This window comes from Oncorhynchus clarkii, chromosome 1 (assembly GCF_045791955.1).
Source record: "Oncorhynchus clarkii lewisi isolate Uvic-CL-2024 chromosome 1, UVic_Ocla_1.0, whole genome shotgun sequence".
NCBI classification, from domain to species: domain Eukaryota; kingdom Metazoa; phylum Chordata; class Actinopteri; order Salmoniformes; family Salmonidae; genus Oncorhynchus; species Oncorhynchus clarkii.
In genome coordinates this window covers 12,174,479-12,180,674 of record NC_092147.1, presented here as the reverse complement: position 1 = coordinate 12,180,674, position 6,196 = coordinate 12,174,479, and the positions used below count along the sequence as shown (strand labels likewise).

General features: G+C 44.4%; 1 protein-coding gene across 1 annotated transcript in view; it reads left to right on the top strand.

Annotated features, from left to right (window-relative positions):
• The first annotated feature begins 210 nt into the window (after nucleotides 1-210).
• Nucleotides 211-6,196, top strand: part of LOC139422819 (ELOVL fatty acid elongase 1b) — a 33,379-nt gene continuing 27,393 nt past the window's right edge. Inside the window, exon 1 of the mRNA XM_071174247.1 lies at nucleotides 211-537. The gene's annotated coding sequence lies outside the window, so the exon portion shown is untranslated. The remainder of the gene's footprint in view (nucleotides 538-6,196) is intronic.

The window sequence follows — 6,196 nt, the reverse complement described above, 5'->3', positions numbered from 1 at the left end:
TAGGAGATCATTAAAACAGGTTTTTGAGTGTGTTTAAAAAATATGTATATATTTTTTTCTCAGTTTGGGCAGACAATCAATGTCCTGATCAGTTTCAGCGTGCACATTGGTACGGGTCTAAACTAGTTCGACTGAAAAAAGACTCCACCTTTTCCTTTAACCGCCCACCCTTTCCTGTTTCATCAAAACGTTAAAAAAGGAGTGCGGTACAATCGTTTTACGATGGGTGCGTTCAGTTTGATTAAACGTTCGCTACATTGCCTAACGGCTTCTGCTGAACGGAACGTTCTTCAGAGATCTTGAACAGACGTTTGGTGGGTGTGGCGGAGTGTGGCTTGAAGAAATGAGTGACATTTATAGCGAAGCGGCCATGCTGACAGGGTTCCCCAACCCATTTTTAAAACTTTGTTTCCGTTTAATTGAACATTGCATTTCCTTTTTTCGTACTGAACTCAGCCCTGAAGGACGACACACCACACCACTTGTTTTAACGGTTCTCTCTTCTAACTTCTCACGCTCTCCACCACTTTGTTCCAGGTGGGTAAAACTTTTATTTCACTAATTATAGCATACTTGCTGTTCTGTATAAAATTCATTTGCGAATTAAACTTATTTTTCTAGTTTAACTATTGTAAAACAGGTAACCTATTTGGCTAAAGGCAATCTACATTATATGCTAATTGTTGGCTATGACAATGTCACTGTAGTCGCCTATTATATTACCATGCATATGATAAGTCATGGTAGGGGATTTGAAAACCACTTAACTTGATAAACTTTGTCAGTGAAGTTACACATTTTATTTTTGTAACTGCGTCATGTGGCTATGCAGACCCTATTTCCTACAACTTTGACAGTTTTGTTGTCAACATCATTGCGCACCCCATTGGCCACAAAGTGTTTGAATCAACGTTTCAACGTAATTTGTGGACGTATTGTGACGTGGAATCTACGTGGGAAATACATTGGATTTGAAGAAAGTCATCAACCTAAACGGTTGATTTGAGTGTAAAATTTCAGCCACAGGATTACGTCATCATGGTAACCAAATTTCAACAGAGATAAACCTTGTATACTATACGTTGAGTTTTACCCTTAAAACAATGTCAGACCTTTGATATCCACTTATCAGATGGAAAAAATATATAAGCAGGGCAGCACTTCCTACTGGAAAATGTATTTAACTACAGCTACCCTTCGGTCTCCCAGCCAGGGTTTTAACCAAGCCCAGCCCTACTTAGCTATGCTATTTGTCACTGCCTATTAACAATGGCTATAGTGAGAATGACTGACTGATTTCTGAGATATCTCCACTTAAAACCTAAATAGGTTCACTGCTGCTATTGAAGTCATTCCAAAGGTTGGGATTAACAGTGCAAATTAAATGTGACAATACTATTGGGCATTTGCAAATTCAACAACCGCTATCGTTTCAATTCAAACCAGAGTAAAACAAAACATAGACAATACAATAGGCCTAGGGTTTCAAGCTCTGGTTTCAAGCTCATTTAAAAAAAATAAAAAAATAAACGTGATATTGAATTGTGTTTGGTTATCAACTCAACCAAGTGTGGAGAATCTGCAGTCTGAACTGAACACATTGCTTCTGTAAGTGCCAGGGAAAACCAACTTGCCCTTGAGCTTCCGTTGCAAAGCATTCCACTTTCCCATGAAGGCTCCTCTCACTTTCCGTTGCTCTCTTTTTGTCAAAGGATACTATCACTGTCACAATACACACTGATGCCAGCTATCAGCTTATCAACATTAATGATTATTCTGTGTATTTAACTCTTCAATGGTAGTGTGGATAAATGATTTGTTCCATTGTTAATGGTTATCAAATCAAATCAAATCAAATTTTATTTGTCACATACACATGGTTAGCAGATGTTAATGCGAGTGTAGCGAAATGCTTGTGCTTCTAGTTCCGACAATGCAGTAATAACAAGTAATCTAACTAACAATTCCAAAACTACTGTCTTGTACACAGTGTAAGGGGATAAAGAATATGTACATAAGGATATATGAATGAGTGATGGTACAGAGCAGCATAGGCAAGATACAGTAGATGGTATCGGGTACAGTATGTACAAATGAGATGCGTATGTAAACAAAGTGGCATAGTATAGTATAAAGTGGCTAGTGATACATGTATTACATAAGGATACCGTCGATGATATAGAGTACAGTATATACGTATGCGTATGAGATGAATAATGTAGGGTAAGTAACATTTATATAAGGTAGCATTGTTTAAAGTGGCTAGTGATATATTTACATCATTTCCCATCAATTCCCATTATTAAAGTGGCTGGAGTTGAGTCAGTGTCAGTGTGTTGGCAGCAGCCACTCAGTGTTAGTGGTGGCTGTTTAACAGTCTGATGGCCTTGAGATAGAAGCTGTTTTTCAGTCTCTCGGTCCCAGCTTTGATGCACCTGTACTGACCTCGCCTTCTGGATGATAGCGGGGTGAACAGGCAGTGGCTCGGGTGGTTGATGTCCTTGATGATCTTTATGGCCTTCCTGTGACATCGGGTGGTGTAGGTGTCCTGGAGGGCAGGTAGTTTGCCCCCGGTGATGCGTTGTGCAGACCTCACTACCCTCTGGAGAGCCTTACGGTTGTGGGCGGTGCAGTTGCCATACCAGGCGGTGATACAGCCCGCCAGGATGCTCTCGATTGTGCATCTGTAGAAGTTTGTGAGTGCTTTTGGTGACAAGCCGAATTTCTTCAGCCTCCTGAGGTTGAAGAGGCGCTGCTGCGCCTTCTTCACGATGCTGTCTGTGTGAGTGGACCAATTCAGTTTGTCTGTGATGTGTATGCCGAGGAACTTAAAACTTGCTACCCTCTCCACTACTGTTCCATCGATGTGGATAGGGGGGTGTTCCCTCTGCTGTTTCCTGAAGTCCACAATCATCTCCTTAGTTTTGTTGACGTTGAGTGTGAGGTTGTTTTCCTGACACCACACTCCGAGGGCCCTCACCTCCTCCCTGTAGGCCGTCTCATCGTTGTTGGTAATCAAGCCTACCACTGTTGTGTCGTCCGCAAACTTGATGATTGAGTTGGAGGCGTGCGTGGCCACGCAGTCGTGGGTGAACAGGGAGTACAGGAGAGGGCTCAGAACGCAACCTTGTGGGGCCCCAGTGTTGAGGATCAGCGGGGAGGAGATGTTGTTGCCTACCCTCACCACCTGGGGGCGGCCCGTCAGGAAGTCCAGTACCCAGTTGCACAGGGCGGGGTCGAGACCCAGGGTCTCGAGCTTGATGACGAGCTTGGAGGGTACTATGGTGTTGAATGCCGAGCTGTAGTCGATGAACAGCATTCTCACATAGGTATTCCTCTTGTCCAGATGGGTTAGGGCAGTGTGCAGTGTGGTTGAGATTGCATCGTCTGTGGACCTATTTGGGCGGTAAGCAAATTGGAGTGGGTCTAGGGTGTCAGGTAGGGTGGAGGTGATATGGTCCTTGACTAGTCTCTCAAAGCACTTCATGATGACGGATGTGAGTGCGTCCATGTATGTTGATTACGGAGTATTGTTATCTCTCTCACATCACAAGGCCATTTCTTTGACATGTAAATGTTTGTCCTCAAAGCGGGCAAAAAAGTTATTTAGTCTGCCTGGGAGCAAGACATCCTGGTCCGTGACTGGGCTGGGTTTCTTCCTGTAGTCCGTGATTGACTGTAGACCCTGCCACATGCCTCTTGTGTCTGAGCCGTTGAATTGAGATTCTACTTTGTCTCTGTACTGGCGCTTAGCTTGTTTGATAGCCTTGCGGAGGGAATAGCTGCACTGTTTGTATTCGGTCATGTTACCAGACACCTTGCCCTGATTAAAAGCAGTGGTTCGCGCTTTCAGTTTCACACGAATGCTGCCATCAATCCACGGTTTCTGGTTAGGGAATGTTTTAATCGTTGCTATGGGAACGACATCTTCAACGCACGTTCTAATGAACTCGCACACCGAATCAGCGTATTCGTCAATGTTGTTATCTGACGCAATACGAAACATCTCCCAGTCCACGTGATGGAAGCAGTCTTGGAGTGTGGAGTCAGCTTGGTCGGACCAGCGTTGGACAGACCTCAGCGTGGGAGCCTCTTGTTTTAGTTTCTGTCTGTAGGCAGGGATCAACAAAATGGAGTCGTGGTCAGCTTTTCCGAAAGGGGGGCGGGGCAGGGCCTTATATGCGTCGCGGAAGTTAGAGTAACAATGGTCCAAGGTCTTTCCTCCCCTGGTTGCGCAATCGATATGCTGATAAAATTTGGGGAGTCTTGTTTTCAGATTAGCCTTGTTAAAATCCCCAGCTACAATGAATGCAGCCTCCGGATAAATTGTTTCCAGTTTGCAGAGAGTTAAATAAAGTTCGTTCAGAGCCATCGATGTGTCTGCTTGGGGGGGGATATATACGGCTGTGATTATAATCGAAGAGAATTCTCTTGGTAGATAATGCGGTCTACATTTGATTGTGAGGAATTCTAAATCAGGTGAACAGAAGGATTTGAGTTCCTGTATGTTTCTTTCATCGCACCATGTCACGTTAGTCATAAGGCATACGCCCCCGCCCCTCTTTTTACCAGAAAGATGTTTTTTCCTGTCTGCGCGATGCGTGGAGAAACCTGTTGGCTGCACCGCTTCGGATTGCGTCTCTCCAGTAAGCCACGTTTCCGTGAAGCAAAGAACGTTACAGTCTCTGATGTCCCTCTGGAATGCTACCCTTGCTCGGATTTCATCAACCTTGTTGTCAAGAGACTGGACATTGGCAAGAAGAATGCTAGGGAGTGGTGTGCGCTGTGCCCGTCTCCGGAGTCTGACCAGTAGACCGCCTCGTTTCCCTCTCTTTCGGAGTCGTTTTTTTGGGTCGCTGCATAGGATCCACTCCGTTGTCCTGTTTGTAAGGCAGAACACAGGATCCGCGTCGCGAAAAACATATTCTTGGTCGTACTGATGGTGAGTTGATGCTGATCTTATATTCAGTAGTTCTTCTCGACTGTATGTAATGAAACCTAAGATGACCTGGGGTACTAATGTAAGAAATAACACGTAAAAAAACAAAAAACTGCATAGTTTCCTAGGAACGCGAAGCGAGGCGGCCATCTCTGTCGGCGTCCATGTATGTTGATTACGGAGTATTGTTATCTCTCTCACATCACAAGGCCATTTCTTTGACATGTAAATGTTTCGGGCCATTGGGGCAACGGTTTGAAACTATAGCCAAATATTTTAATGGCGTGTGAGAAACTGCTTCAAGGTGACTGGCCCTGTTTGTTTTCTGATGCTAATGTAAATATTAGGATCTTAATGGAGCGGTGTCACTGTTTACACACAGTATGCATCATGTTTCTATCGTCCGATGAGTGTCAACGGCTGCTGCCTAAAGGGATAACCTTGTCTCGAGGCGAATTGCGCAAAGCAATTGCATCAGACGTGTAAGAACATTTTCAGCCGGATTCCCTGACACCGATTAAGCCCCAAAATAAAATATAGGCTTTTTAGTTCAGGACTGGGGTTAATCTCTGTCTGTGAAACCTACAGTATATCTACAGTCTACAGTATTTGGGTCATCATATTATGCTCTTGCTCATTGCTTGATTGTCCATCAAGCAAAAGACTGGTGCCCGAAAGGTTGCTGGATCGAATCCCAGAGCTGACAAGGTAAAAATATGTTCTGCCCCTGAGCAAGGCAGTGGATGTCAATTTAAGGCAGCCCCCCGCACCTCTCTGATTCAGAGGGTTTGGGTTAAATGTGGAATACACATTTCAGTTGAATGCATTCAGTTGTACAACTAACTAGGTATCTCCTTTACCTTTCCTTTACCCATGTAATTTTCCCCTCAGCCATCTAGTAATTTTTTAATGTATTTAACTAGGCAAGTCCGTTAAGAACAAATTCTTATTTATAATGACAGCCTACCCCAGCCAAACCCAGACGACGCAGGGCCAATTGTGCGCTGTCCTATGGGACTCCCAATCACGGCCGGTTGTGATACAGCCTGGAATTGAACCAGGCTCTATAGTGACGCCTCTAGCGCTGAGATGCAGTGCCTTAGACCGCTGCTCCCTTAGACTGCTGCACCACTCAGGAGCAGCGGTTTAATGGAGGACAATGGCTTAACTTGTTCCTCTTAAGAGTTGGCCAATTGTTCTACTCTCCCATCAGATTAAGGCATTTGCTTGTGTCCTTAAGAGGAGCCTCGTGATAGC